The sequence below is a fragment of the Chinchilla lanigera genome, unplaced genomic scaffold, assembly GCF_000276665.1.
Source record: "Chinchilla lanigera isolate Chin_1 unplaced genomic scaffold, ChiLan1.0 scaffold00083, whole genome shotgun sequence".
Classification (NCBI taxonomy): domain Eukaryota; kingdom Metazoa; phylum Chordata; class Mammalia; order Rodentia; family Chinchillidae; genus Chinchilla; species Chinchilla lanigera.
Window position 1 is genome coordinate 5,552,012 of NW_004955484.1, and position 15,778 is coordinate 5,567,789.

The 15,778-nt window shown below is 46.1% G+C and overlaps 1 protein-coding gene across 3 annotated transcripts in view; it reads right to left on the reverse strand.

Moving 5' to 3' along the window:
- Positions 1-15,778, reverse strand: part of Zfhx3 (zinc finger homeobox 3) — a 276,123-nt gene that overhangs the window by 81,809 nt on the left and 178,536 nt on the right. The window lies entirely within an intron of this gene.

A 15,778-nucleotide genomic window follows, 5' to 3' on the forward strand; every position in this document is an offset into this window, starting at 1 on the left:
AAAAAAAAAAAAAAAAAAAAGATGGAAGAAAATGGGGCAATTTTAGTCCTTCTAGCTTGACTTGCTTGCTGGAACCTGACCAAAGGCCTGAGCTCACATGACACTTCTATACTGTCTTCCTCTGTCTGCTTAATGCCTACCCATCCTTCCAAGTACAGGCTCACCCTCACCTTGGAGCTTCCTCCGCAACCCACCCCAAGAGTTCCTCACACCTGGGAAGGTCTTGGAGATTTACTGTCCTGCTCCATTGTCTGGCACTAACCAAGGAGCACCTTGAACCCTGCTAACGTTGTACGTACATGTGAGTCATCCCTGAAAGAGACTGCAGGCAAGGATTTCTTCTATTTTTTCCTCTTCCCTCACTGCAACTAGTGTTTATCACTAACATAGGTTTAATAAACACCTGTAAAGCTCACTATGCCCCAATGTTTTCAATACAAAAGCGAGGGGAACTTGTCATTGAATAACCTTGAAAGGACACTGGAGAAAATGGTAGATGTTTCTCATACATACTTAGAGCTCCTAGAACATAAATTTGCACTTGTGTAACTTCCCTCTTCCATGGGAATTCATGCACATGATTTCATTTTATCTTATTAGTAGGATGAGATTTGTTCTTGATGAATCTGTAGCACTACAGCTACGTGTCATCCTTCCATTATCACTACATGTTTATAGATTTTCCCCTTTATTACTCATTTTATTTTTTCCATCAAGTGTATTTCATATATGAGGTAGTAATTACCAGGTTCTCTACTCCTTACACTTAAAGTTTGCCAATTTTTTTAATCATAAAAGGAGTAAGTGCCTATTATTGAAAACATTGAAAAGAGAAAAAGGTGCAAAGGAAATAAAAATCATCACAATCAGTTATAACAACAGAAGTGTTGTTATAACTGATTATGATATATATTTTTTAAAAGGAAATTTTGGCAATTATATTGGCTTTGTCTTGCTTCTCCCCGCTCCGTCTATGAGCTTTCTTCCATATCCTTAAATATTAATCAACAATATTATTCTTAATGGCTACCTAGATTTCCATCACATAATTGTGATATAGTTTACTTAATCTCCTCCTTATATTTTCAAAAGATGTAGGGCTGAGACTTCTAATTGCCTTCTTAATCACTGTTCCTTGCTAACAGAACACTTGTTTTATTCAGGGTACACTGCCCTTAGTTAAAAACTATATGAACTGTGTCCTGAGTTCCAGCCAATGAGTTAGAGAATAAGTGGGTGGGGCTTCAAGAGCTTTTGCAAGAAGCCAATCTGGCAGCACATGCGCTCAGGCTGACGTACCGCCTCCTGCCCAGAGCTCAGGTGTGGCAGCCATTTTGAGACCACGCGGAGACTAGCAGCTTGGTGAGAAGAGCTTCATGGAATGATGGAAATTTGCAGTGGAACCTTTCCACCCTGAGCCTGACTGCCCTGCTCCCAAGGCTGCTTATAAGAGGAAAAAATAAAATTCCTCACTCATGTAAAGCAACCGTGGGGGTATCTCTGTAGTCCACAGCTGCATGCCTAGAAATAGCAGAAGGTGTTCACCCACTCTCTCCTGTCTTTATAATCTGTATAAAGAACCAAGACTTCACGCTACGCTACGTCTCAGAATTTCTGTGGTCCGTTCGTCCATGTGAGATAAAACTCCTAGGCAGGACAGCTGTGGCACCTCTCTTCCTGTCACTGAGAACTGCCACGTCTGCTGGTGCTGGGCTCCCCCGAAGGACTTCACAGAGAACTGTAGGGGCCTGCATTTGTTCACAGTCAGTGTTTACAACCCAAGCTCAAAGTAACCAAGAAAGCTGCTCCTGGCTGACTCAGGCAACTTCCGTAACAGAATTCCAAAATACAGGCCATGGGGCTACTTGGCACACTCTCCCATCCGGTACACAGCCAGTTGGGAGCGGCAGATGCCTGAAACCTGGGGCAGGCCCTGAGCTCTGGGTCCCATTCTCAGCAGGAAGCTCTGGTTTGGTTCTGAGCCCAGTTCTGTAAGGAGGCCTCGGATCCAGTAGAGGCTTTCAATATTCTCAGGCCCAACCCTCAAGTGACCCTTGAAGGAGTATGTGACTGTACACATGGCCTGCCAAGAGCCGGGCTACCTACTCACACAGCTGCTGGGTTGAAGCCTCAGTGCAGCTTTTACTAGGCAAGGAACTCAAGTGGCAGCTGCTAATAGAAAAACTCTGATGAACAAGAAGTCTTCTCCAATGAACAAGTCTCCTACCTATAAAAACAGCACATAAAGTACTCTAAAGCTCTCAAAAATTTAAGAGTTAAACGAACTGCCACCTTAAGTCAGGTTTCACGAGAAGGCAGGGCTTTGATACTTCTGCTTAAAATGTGCAAGTCAAGTTTCCAATCTTGGTAAGACCAGACAGTAAAGACTATGGCATTGTCGGGAGATACCATCTGCCTGGTCTGGGGGTTGGACCACAACAGCCAGGCCTTTGCAGGGTTTTACTGCTGTACAGCTGAGGGAGACTGTGCTGAACCTGTGTGGCACATCCACACCAGGTGATCTGACAACTGGGTTAACTTTGAAAATAAGCCCATTTTTCAGTCCTAAAGGGAAACATGAGCCAAAAGTCCCGTTAATCTAGGATCCTTGTTACTCAGTTTTACCAGAACTTATAAGACAGTTTTTCTATTCCAAAACAAAAAGCCTCTCTTTATCCCAACTTTGCTATTTCATTAAAAAAAAAAAAAAAACAGACGTTTGCTTATGTAACTTCTGAGTTCTTGGCCTCAAGCAAGTCTTCAAAATACCTGGGTTCAACTATTTCACTGTGATTATACAGACCTCAGAAGAATCTAATAGAAGAAAATTTCACTGTTCTTTGTGGATTTCAACTCCTTCAGCAAGAAAAGGTTTGAGGAGCTGGGCTTGCTTGAGAACCACAATAGAGTAAGTGAACAGTTGGAGTTTCTTCTCTCTTAGCTTAATGAAAGCTCTGAGCGCCTATGACAAAGGAGAGCTGGAGGTAGACAGGAAGTTCATGAGATGCTGGCCACGAATCAGTGTTGTCACAGCCTGCCCTGGTCAGCCCCCCGGCCTCAAGCCACTTCCTCCCCACAAGGCACTGCCCACTGCAGAGTTTTATTAACCAAATGCTTGGAGGTTTCTGTATATTTATATTACCTCCTTTTCTCTCCTATTCTACCAGGGCATGTTGGAAAAAAAAGTTATGATAAACTTTAATAAAAACAAAATTAAAATGATTAAACCTTTCATATCCTTTAGAGATAATCTCTCTTCTGCTGGCTGGTCAAATCTGGAAGAAAACAAATGCAAACCGTAGCTTGCTGCTGCTTTTCAATTTTTTTCCCCCCTAAAGAAACAAATAGAAAAAACTGCCTGTGGCCAGATTTTTAAAATAAATTAAATTTGTCCTCACACACGGCAGCCAGGTGTGGTTGAAACACTCTTTCCAAATATTCATGATATGTGCCAAAATCCCTCTCTCCTGGGGCCTTTCCATGCAAGTGAGACAATCTCAAAGGGACAGGGACCATGGGCGGGAACTCGAGGAGTCATTCCAAAATAGGTATTGAGAAAAAATCACTATTTCCCAATTAACCCTGTAACTGAGCCTTACAGAAGGACTAGCCCTTCTCTGCCCACCACATATCCCCCCAAAAACTCCAAAACAAAAAGCCAGTCTACAATCCTGATTAAAGAAAAGCCCAGAGAAAACACTACAGCACGGCACAAATCTCCCTGGTCTTATGTGTTCTAAGGAAGTCTTCAGATCCGCCTGGGGTCTGGGCACATGTCCACAGAGAATGAAATGGCTGCGGAATTAGATCAGGCTGTCTGTCAAAGGACAGCTAGACATGGAAGTCAGAGGTGGGTCACCAGCGCCCCCCTCCCCAGAATGAGATAATGACCTCTGGTCACAAAGCACTAGGGACACCAAGAGAACAAAGGTGTTAAAGGTACTGGGCTTTCTTTGGATTACAGTATGTAATAATGAGATGAAATCTTTGTCCTCGAAATAAACATCACCATCTTATACCCGAAAATGTTCTGCAAAAGAAACCACACATCAGATGGGCAGTGGGAGGGGGACATCTTAATGGACATCAGATGTTGTAGCACGTCCTGTGTCTCTCATTTTTCGTGTCTGGTGTTTTCATTGTGGTACAGATGATTCATCCTCAGGCAAAAGGACAAAAGTCCTCCCTGTGCTGCATACTCGGGCAGGGTCACCCAGCATGGATTCTGTATGTGGAACAAAACTGCCATCCCTGGAGCTAAGCGGAGAGGCCCACAGAGCTTCACCGATGACGATAAACCTCGTCCTCACTGTCCAGGATTGACACAAGTTCGCTTCCCCATGCAGCTGTCCTGTACTCCAGGTTATGAGGAAGGCGGCACGTGGTGGCACCACCACCCCTCCCTGCCTGAAGAAGTTTTATCGGGGAGGGGGCTTAGATAACTCATGCCTGAATGACAGTGGACACGTGAGCCATGCTGCCACAGAAACTTGAACAGGTTAAGTCACACCCCTGCCCTGCCCTGCCCTGCTCTGCCCTGCCCTGATCAGAGCCTTCTAGTAACTTCCAATCATGAGCAAATTCCAAATGCCCTCACACCCTGCCAGGGTCCATGGGACAGGCCCTGGCTGCATCTCCTAGCATGCCCCTCTCTGGCCTCTGCCAGCCTCTTGCTCCTCCGGCCAGTCCCGTGTCTGTGTGTGGGGTCCTCAGGCATGTGCTCTGCCTCCCTGCCCCGCCTCCTCAGCTCCAAAGAGAGAACACTGACTCCTTACACAAAACAGCCCCCATCTGCCTGCATCTCACTGGGCTGGGTGTTGATAGCACTCGGCATCCTACAGTTATTTGGGGTTTGCAGGCTCCCCCAAAGAGGGATAAGTCCAGGCTGTTTTCTCTCTACTGGCTGATTCCCAGACCCTAAAGTGGCACCTGGCTATCCTGAGGACAGTGTCAGTGTTTGTAAGACAAAAGAACTCTACTTTGGGACTCCGGCCACATTTTCCACGGCCAAGGTGCCTTCCCAGAGGAGTGAGTAAAGTCAAAGATCAACCACTTCCTCAACCTCAGAGTAGAACAGAATGGAGCAGTGGTGACACAGACTGAGTTAGGCAGGGGGCCGGGTGACAGAAAGAGGTTAGATAAGGGACACAGAAACCTAGGCGAGAGGAAGAATTACCACTGGCTTTCAATAGTAGGTAACTCCAGTCTACAACAACCTGCGGCATATTTCAAGATAAGTAGAAAAGAAGAGTATAGATGTTCCCAGCACGTACAAATGATTCACATTGGGGGATATGGAAGTGCTTACTGCTCTGACTTAATTATATATTGTATTCAAGTATCAAACTACCGCCCTGTACCCCCATACAGTGTACAAATGCGATGCCTCCATAATAAATACATTGTCTACCTTCCCTTTCTTGTCTATCGTGACCTCTTTAGTTCCAAACTCTTGAGCATCTCCCTGGCCTCTTGAAACCTTTTTCCTTTGGATTTTCTTCCTCCTCTTATTGCCTACTTTTGTTATTGCTCTCTTAATAATTCAAAGCCTGCCATTCGAAAGTTCAGTTCACATCTACTACAAAATCCCACTCATTTGCACAAAAATACCCAGAGTGGGCTCTCGTTTGCTTGGCTGGTGGCCAGACCATGTTCCCATCACATAAACCTCTCGTGAGGTTCTGGTGCTGGTGACAGATGGGCTGGATGCCACTCAAGTGAAGGCCCTGCCTGAGCCAGCCAGCCTGGAGCTGCTCCTTCCACTCTGTGGGGTTCTCCATGCCTCTGGAATTAACTGACAATCATAGAAAGGTTTCTTCTGTTGGGAGAACCATGCAAACCATTTCTGATTCTCAGGGAGCCCACACATTACTCATTTCTCACTTCATCTCAGGGTTCTTTCCTTTCTACATTGATAGATGCAGCGATGGATCTGACTGTTTTCTGGAGATGAAGAACCCCACCCCTGGGGCAGAATGCTACAGTGGCTGGCAGAGTGCACAGCAAGGAGGCAGGACCCAGCGGGAGGAGCAATGCGATGGGCTCCAGGCCTCTGTTCCACATCCTGGCTCCACCACGGTCTACAGCAGCACCACTCTTGAGATCTTCTGCAGGGAAGGAAATGGCCTCACCTATACTGCCCAGGAGAGGAAGCTGCGTGTGCCACGGAGGCTAGCAGTCTGGAACAGTGGGAAACTGGAGACAAGAGGCACCCCTGACAAAGACACTGGGGTACACATACTTTGAGATAAAGGAAGGTCCAGGTGGAGGGCAGCTTCGATGCCTACATCTCAGCTTGAATCTAGAGATGATCAGTAGGAGGAATGGGATGCACACATCTCTCTGGACACAAGTGGGGGACAGGCCCCAAATAAACACTACTCAGAGTCAAAATTTACACACTGGTGCCTTTATATGATGTCTAACTTGGAGTACAGGATGTAGAATCTGGCAAACCAAGGGAAAATAAGTACTTCAGTAATTTCAGCAGCTAAACTCTTTTGGATGGGAGCTCCACCAATTTATACCACACTGAAATCTATTCTATCAACAGATCATTGAATGGGCAAAGGATCTTGGGGGCATTACCATAATCAGAGCAAAAAATCTAGGGCGAGCAAACACCGCACAAATCCCGGATGTGCTGCTCGATCCTGGAAAGCAGTGTGGGCAGCAGAGAAGAGGCAGTGTTTCCACAGTCCTCCCACTCGAGCCTGATAGGCGGGCCTGCTGGAGCAGCCTCGGCAAGGGCAGATTTTATTGATGCTAGACTGTCCAGTCTGATAGGAACAAGAGGATCCCCACATGGAGCTGGCTGTCAGTCCCCTTGGATTCACCAGAAGGGAGGTTTGAACAAGGGCTGCATCAGGACAGCAGAGGGGACAGTCCCAGTAAGACAGGCTCAGCAGACAGGGCTCTTCTCTTTCCCGCTCTGTCCTAGTGGACTGCTCTGGGCACTGAAGGCTTCGTTGGGAGGGTCTGTGCAAGGAGGTCTCTGAGAAGCCAGTGCTGAGTACAGCAAGGCAGGGATGGCCTGCTGGGTGCTCAGAGCACTGCCAGATGCTGCGTCCAAGGTCCTTGCCACCTCCCTTACCTCTACCTTCACCATTTACATTCCTGCCACCCAAAAGCAACCAAGAGTACTTTTAGGTATCAGAGAGTTCACAATACCGACTAAATTGTGCTGCTCCCCAGTTCCCCCAGGAGTAGCCAATACCTGAGTAATGAATGACTGTGTTTAGACAAAGGGGCTTTCTAGAGGTAATTAAGTTAAAACGAGACATTCAGGATGGGCCCTAATAAAATCCACATTAGAAGAAGGGTCAGAACATACAGTGAGGTGCCGGGGTGCTCACACATGGACAAGGGCCATGTGGGGAGACGAGGAAAGGCGGCCATCTGCAAGCCAGAGAGGCTTCAACAGAAACCAAATCACCAACACCCTGACCTCAAACTTCCAGCTCCAGAACTGACAGAAAATAAATTTCTTTTGTCCAAGCCATCCATTTAGCAAACTAATACAGTCTGTAAGGAAAAACTGAAGCCAGTAAACAGTGAGAGAAAAAAATGTAAAAGCTCTTTCCTGACTTTGTGAGAAAATGACCACTTTGAACGAAATTTTGGGTTAAAACAATAGATAGGCCTGTTTCAAGAAAATCACATACTGTCAACTTCTTAATATTCTAATTAGACAGAGGTCAAGGACCTTTCATAAGCAATAAATAGCTCCTTTTATTAGCATATGCACAAAAGGTCTCAAGACAGTCTTTAGGTATAAAGCTATGAAAAAAAAACACTCTTACATCCACTCTGAAAAACACATTTTTACAAAGTCCTTTCAAAGTCCCACAAAATTGCTAATGGAAAATGGTTTCAAATGGCAAAACCAAAATTAAATGCCTATTTGGAGACACATTTGCCCCAAACTGAGTAAAGAATATAGAAAGAAAGAGGGAGAGGCAAGGAAAGACCCTACCCAGGCCAGCAGAAATAGGCGGCTGGCAGGTTCCACACTTCTTTAAAACTCAGGCCAAAGAGTCTATGCGGAACACAGCACACTCCTCGCATGGGTCTATGGGAAATCTGAGGGTTCCTATGGAGGAACATGGCACTGCCCAGCCCAACATGCTAGACTGCTCCATCCCCCCATGCTGGCTACTGAAATAGCCATGATTCACGTATCATTGTGAAGCACTGGAAATTTGGCTAGTACCACAGAGAAACTGAAACTGAACTGAACTTTAATAGAGGATCCAGAGAAGTTCCTTTGGGGCTTTCAAGGGACCTGGAAGCCCCAGGACCAGCAAAGATACAGGCGGGTCTTATACTGCTTTACGAGGCCACAAAACTTTCCACTGCTAGTCAGTGTTTGAAAAAAAATCATTTGAAACTATAATTCTTATAATTGGGTCACAGTTTGAAGGGGGTCCCTTAACATCTATATGTCTGAGAAGAAACCTTTGAGCTATTTCTGCTCGCAAAGAGATGCATGTTCTATTTCCTCCCCGGCCCCCTACGAAGGTTGGAAGCAAGTTTCATACAGGATGTAAGTAGCCCCAGAAATGATTTCTTGGACATTCCCAAGTGCAAATTATCACTTCTATTAAAAATACACTGGGAGCAATGAAGGCAGGATTAAGCCTGGAAGCTGGGATGGGGAGCTATATGGGAGGGGTCTGCATGTATGACTGGACACACGTGGATGGTCACTGCTGCATGCTACAGGCCGTTATAAGCCACCACCCCCCCCCAAGAAAGCCAGGGACAGAACCACCAATTCCCAAGCCACCAAAATGCCTCTCACCAGCTAGCTGTCCATATCCATGTCTTAAGCTTTCAGGTTTCTTAAACACCCCTTTCCATGAGTACTTGGAATACTGTAAGGTAAAGGCCGCACAAAGTAACAGCTGCTATGACATCATATTCTATGGCTCCATTAGAGGGTCCCTGTGTCACTGGTCTCTGATGCACCAAGTAGGGTCTCTGACATGTGCAGATATTTAAAGAGGGGACCCACCCCAAGGGTTCAGCCACCCCCCCAGACACAATGTCTCTCCTAACTCCAGTAACCACCAAAAGGCACCCTTTTTCCTTTTTTCTTTTCTTGCTGTCACTTGGTATCACCCACCCTGGTATCACCAGTAAGAAGCAGCCACAGTGCTGTATCTCCCAGAGCGGTTGGTGCTGAGTGGCCGCAGGACACACACTGGTACCTACTCAAGGGGGTAGCCCAGAGGACATGCCAGAACCCCGGCTAAGAACAATGCTAGCTGGTGGGGAAGTATATAGCTATGCTCCAGAGTGAGATACTGAAGTAACACGAAGTTACTAACTGGGTAGCTCTGATCATCCCATAACAGTAAAGCAACTAGCAAAGGCTGACGCAGAATAAAAGGATGAAGATTGAGAACCATGGTCACTTGGGCTACTGCAGCCAGGACAACTTCTAAAAAGGGCAGCGTCCCGCATGGCACTCGTCTCTCTGAAGCAGACGGAGGGAATACAGGTTAGGTGGGAGCTGTAGAGCGTGGCTCCACTGCCCAGGCGACACCCTGGTGATGTCACATGCTCTCCAGAGAGACCTTTCCAGCCCCACAGCATGCGGCAGCAGGGAAGCAGCACTCCGCAAATGTCCACCTTCAACAGACCAGCTCATTAGCATATTTTGCAGAGAGCCAGCAGAAAAGTTTAATTGCCCTTAATTACCCAGTTCAAGAAGGCTCCTGGATAATGGCCTTCAGATTTCTTGCCTGGTATCCACGCAATTTCCTTGACTCTGGCTTCATTATAGCCCTAACTCAGAGGCAAAAGCCCTTCCAAAGATGGCTTTCCACAGGACTCTGACATTCGTCGGTTGTCACTATAAAGAGTTCTTGTATGAGAAGTCAGACCTTCAGCTTTCACACTGCTCTGGTGTGCATGCTTTTGTGTGTGTGTGTGTGTGTGTGGGTGTGTGTGTGTGGGTGCATGTGTGCGCTGTTGGAGGAGGGGGAGGGGAGGATTGTCTAGTATGCATTTAGAGGAAGGACTGAGATGAGGAATACGTAATCAGAAGCCATCACAATTACAAATGTAAATGAACAGGCAATTGGCACTGACCTTTGTAGATTGTTAGAGGACTAATTAAGGCAAATCAAGAACTCTGTTCCAACAGAAAAACAAGACAGTGTACACCCTGAGAACTGCTCCCAGCCCTGCTATGGAGATGCAAAATGCAAAAGAATCAAGCTATAACCAAACCATGAGTGCTTTACATTGACAAATAGAAAACTATCTCCATGAAGAAAGGACAGTCAAGATTTACTTCTTGGCACACTGTTTGTGATTTTGCTAAAACTCTCTATCACGAAGTACTGCGTGAGTTCTTGCCATGTGCCTGACATTCTTTGATTCCATATAGATTCCCACGCACGAAACACCAGATACATCAAGTACAAACTCTTTCTTTGGTTAGTGTGGTTATTTTTAAAGATGCAAAGGAAGTGATTTTTTTAAAAAATCAAGCTGTATGTTATTCTATAAACTCCATTTCTCATTGAACATTATATTCTCCTTTCATAATGATCTCATAATGATTTCATAATGATCTCTGTACCTACACGGCAAAGCATCTTTCTAAAAAGCACTCATAAATTTACCTTTCTTGTCTAAGTAATCTACTTAGAATAGATAAAGCCCTATTTCCTCTATTCCTCCATAAACACTTAAAATTTCAATCACCCCAATGTTTTGGGTGTACTTTCACATTTAATTTCTCAAGTTGCATATACTTTAGCCTCATGTGCTCCCCAAGAACACAAGAAGTAAAAAAAGAGAAGAAGATTCATAACTGTACTAGTTTCACACACACAGAAAAAAACTTTAGAACTACAGAACTGGCCACAACATATTTTTGTACTATGAGAAAAATTATACTGAAATTGCATATAATTTAGCTATTTATAAAAGAAGATGCACTTTGTGCTTAGAGGGCAAGCTTCTGCCAATCTGAAAAATAAAAACAAAGCCAAACGGAATGGCTGAAAATGGTGTACTTTCTTATCCTCTTAAGCTATTTTGAGTTAAGTAAAGCCCCCTGAAACTTGGTTGAACAAAAAAGATCCCCTAAACAAAGCCAGGGAGTGCCTCAGCAAAAGCTGCCACTAAAACCACATCATCCCTTGACAAGTTGTGTCTACCTCTCTAACCCCAGAAATTCACAACTTTGAAAGCCAAAGACGTGTTACTCAAAGGGGCTCCACGCAAAATAGGCAAACTCTGAGTGACTGCACCCTCTGTAAACTGAGTCTTCCTCTGATCACCTCAGTGCCGTAGCTGGTGGACCAGCCGGTGTGTCATGTTACAGTGGACAGTAGGCATTAGCTGTGTCCTCCAACTCATGAAAGGCTTGTATCCAATAGGACCTCCAGGAATTTTCAGTTTAATCACCTTTATGCAAAGTTTTGAGATCTATGTCTACAGGAAAGAAGTAGTAAGGCAAGAGGAGTAAGTAAAAAGACAGGAGGAGGAGGAGGAAGAAAGCCAACTGCAGAAACACAAAGGGTCTCTTGTATTTCTCCAAGTCCAGGGCATGACACAGTGAAATTAACTACAGTTTCACCCAGGAGCCAGAAATGCCTTTTTAATAGGCAAACAGAGAAGTTGATCCTACACATGGCTCACATACATGAGAGCTTTCCATCTTTCTAGAACTTCTGGTCCACTAAAGGGAAGCAGAGCTGATGCCAGCAACTGAGAGAGAACCCACTGCAGCAGCCCACAAGGCTGGGCCCCCATACCTGCCTGTAGGGAGGGGTGGAGCACAAAAAATAGATCCCAACAAAGAGTCTATTTCACTTCGTAGAGAAAACATTCAAGCTAATAATCAAAAGTCCATGTAGAAACGTAAAACTGCTAAGGATGAAATCAGGGCTTCATCTTTCCTTATAGATGTGTATTTCCAAGTTGTTTTCATCTTTTTGGCATTTTGTTTTGTTTTGTTTTTGTGATTCTGAGGGTCAATTCCAGGACCATGTGTGTGCTAGGCAAGTACTCTACCGCTGAGCTATACCCCCACCCATCCAATCATTCTTAAAACAGGAAGACCAATCATGCCTGTATGCACGAGTGCATACACGTGTGTGTCTACTATAGAGTGGGGGCAGAAAGAAGAGCATCACACGAGGCGAATACCACCAGGGTTTGGGACTTGGGCTGCCTGCTGACCTAAAAGTGACACTCCACCACAAGCAGGACCAACTGGGGGTGTGGCTTGCCTACATGCACACGGCCAGCAGCCAAGGGTTCCCCATCCGGTGTGGGGCAGGACCCTCTGGTTACAAGTCCACAGCTACAGGCAACAGATACCAATCCTGGCCATGAGCAGAAAGTTCTGAAGGACAGAGGAGACCTCCACAGTTTCCTCCATCTCACCTCCTTCCTCCACGGGCTGACGGGCCATGTGGTGAGACTGGCTAGCTGGCAAACAAGGGAGTTAAGACAGGTAACACTGGGAGAGATCTTTTTGTAGTCTACAGGACAGAGTTCGTTCCATTCTTGATACTTCCCAAAGGCTCAGCCTAGGGCTTGGAAAGGAAGAAAAAGGTGATTTCTGATGCCTCTGCATAAAACTTTGCGGTATATGGACAACAGAGAAGAAAAGGAGAGGAAGAAAGGAGAAAGGCTGCTGCCATCATTGAACTTGGGCAGCACGGCCACTGGGGCGGAGTAGGCGGGGCACTGGCGGGACTCAAAAGGCTTCTCAGTGCTTCAAGTACCACATGAATGGTGCTTCCAGCTGGAGAATCACGTCCTGATCCTTCTGCTAAAGTGTCGAGAACCACGAGTACTTTACAAAGTCTGTGTTTACAAATTTGAAGCTGATGATCTTAAATGTCAGGCCCGAAATGTCCCTGTTCTTGAAGACATTCTTTCCACGTCTTAAGAGCCAATCCCTGGGGACAGGGAGGATACGTTTTAAGATGTGTTTTCTCACAGGGATCTCTGAAACAGAACCAAGTTCCTGTTAATGTCAGCGTGAGTATTACCTAATAATCAGTCCCTCTGTCGTCAGCAGTACAAGCTTCAGCGGGAAATGAGGGTGGGGGGAGGACACAGCAATACACCGCTGGGGGCCAAAGACAATATAAAAGGATTTGGAAATGCAGACAGGAAGTTGACTATGTCCACTGAAGTTGCTCAGATATTGCGGGTGGCGGGGGCGCTAATACGCACTAAATGAGAGCAATCCAGAGGGCAGTAGTGGAGTAGGAAAGCAATTCCAGAGTGAACTGCACAAACAGAAGTATTACATTATAAAACAGAGCCCTGTTTATCCCTGTCCAAAAACCTGGGTGAAACGGCAGCTGTGCACTGTTTAGTTTGGGGCACCTCATTAATAAAAAGGGAATTCTGAGCAGAGTGAAAGAAAGAACTGAGGGGTGAACAGGACCAGCTTTTAACTGAAGAGTAAAACAATGACCGAAGAAAAGAAGATACAAACACCAAGAGGAATGGGTCCACATGTATGTCAACAGAAGGCGGGAGACGCCCATGAAATAACAGCACAATAACGGGGAGGAGCAGAGGCCAAATATTAAAGTATGGACCAGGGTTCCCCATAGCCAGGTGGCACAATGACCTCAGGCTTTGAGGACAGAAGAGGGTCTGTGGGTGCCTGACCCCAGTGTATCCCTGAGGACACTCACACATATGTGACAGAGACACGCAGAGACAGGCAGAAGCGGCACAGAAATACTTATACTTTAACCAGAAAAGCCATGCGGAAACACACAGGAAAGAACAGTCTTGCAGTGACCTGGAAGTGACAGAAATTATCCTGATTCCCATCTGTACTTTCCTGAAGAGACAATTCGTACTGGCTATCAGGAGAACATATTGCCCTGATGTGAAACCTCAACTACCCCAGCAGGGAGGGAAACTCCTAAATTGCAGTGTATCCTGTCCTAGGGGAACTGCAGTTTCATTTCCATGGAGCAGACAGCCACAGAGGCGCCGGAGAGTGTGGACAGGAGCTGGTGGGCAGATGGCTCCAGAAGGGTCAAGAGAGAGACAGACACCTTCAGGAGGAAACAAAGCTGATGGAAAAACTGACAGCACAGAGCACTCAGAGATTAGGAAACATCTACTCCGGCAGAGTAAGGTGAGCCATGAATTAATCATAGGTACCTAGAAAACCAGGGAAAACAAAAAGTTGTACAAGAAGGTAAATGAAATTATAAAACTCTACATGGCTCAGCTGTGATTAATATTTATAGAGTTATAATAATGAAAACACTGAATACTAATATAACCCCAAATTATTAGAAGACTGAGAGAGGGAAAGATGGAACGTGCAGGGGGGTGGGGAGTGTGGAAGAGGCAGAGGCATGTGTGAGGCGCGCTGTCTGTTGGTGAGTGTGCGGGGGCTGTGTGTCACGTTTGCGAGGTGTGTGGATGCATGTGGGTGTGTGGGGCACAGTGTCTGTTGGTGTATGTATGGATAGAGTGTTACCATTATGTTTATGAAGTGCGTAAGTGTGTGTAGGGTGTTTAGGGCTGCGGTGCCTATGTATTTGTGGCGTGTGTACGGGATTTGGAGGATGGGGGTATAGCATCTGAGGTATCTGCGGGGTAAGCATGTGTTCCGAGTATTGTGGTGTCACATCTGTTGGCTGGGAGAAACGTGAGCATGATATAGGCGGTGAGGGGGATGGTACATCGCACGCAGTGGAATGTGTTTGCAGGGAGGGTGGGAGAGGTGGGGCACTGTGTGCAGGGAGGAATGAGGTGTCAGTGCATGCAGTGTGTGTGTGAGCTTGTGGATGGGTCTGTGTGAGTGGGTGGAGTGAGAGAATTTATAGAATAGCACGCTCACGAAGCCCACATCTTCTGGACTAGAAAGCCAAGAGATGTCTAAAACTTAAAAATAATCAAGCAACAGGAGCAGAAGCTGTTGAAAAATAAGAAAGTAAGCCACAAAGGATATATCTCAAAGTTGAAAACCCTGAAGAATGAGATGAGGGAAAAGTTATGCCATGCTTTATAAGGTTTACCGAAAGGTTTTACCTCTAAAGACTAGAAAAATGTACACTTTGGAAGCAATAAAATGAAAACCTCACACAGCCACAGTGGCTCAATGGCTGAGAATGTGCTGCAGGAGATGAGGGCTGAGGAGTGGCCTTGAGGCCAGATCAGCCAGGTCATTAGACACGGTGCAAGCAGAAGGAAGAAAAGGTCTGCTGGGGAGAGGCATGAGCTCAGCGTCCAAGAGTGCGGGCCAGCAAGATGTCTGGGGAGCTGACTGAGGGCATTTGGCAACCCCTGGGATCAGAGCTTTAAGAGGCTGCGAACTGAGGGCCAGGGCCTGATGCCCAGTGACAGTGGCATGTGTCAGGCTGAAGACCAAGAGGCTGGGATGGGCATGCACAACTGTCAAGGGAAACAGGAGGAGTAGAGAGAAACAAGCCCCAGTAGCCAGGGGAAAGGAGCTTCCAGAAGGGACGAGGCAGCCCTTGCAAACTCTACAGAAAGAGAGAATGAGGACCTGCACACAGCCACGGAGCGGGGCAAATCCTAGGCCACTGGTTCCCTTCAGGGAGTGGTTGGGGGACAGGAGGAAACAGGCATGAGTTGGCTGAGGTGTGGACTCAGTGATACAGATCATGCTTCCAGTGGGAGTCTATGATTAAGGCAGGGCTTTCATACTACGTTTTTAAAGTGGCAAATAACTGTCTTGTGCTTGCTTCCAAGTTAAGAGAAGGGACTCCAAGATTGCGAAAAAAACAAAGAAAGAAGGAAA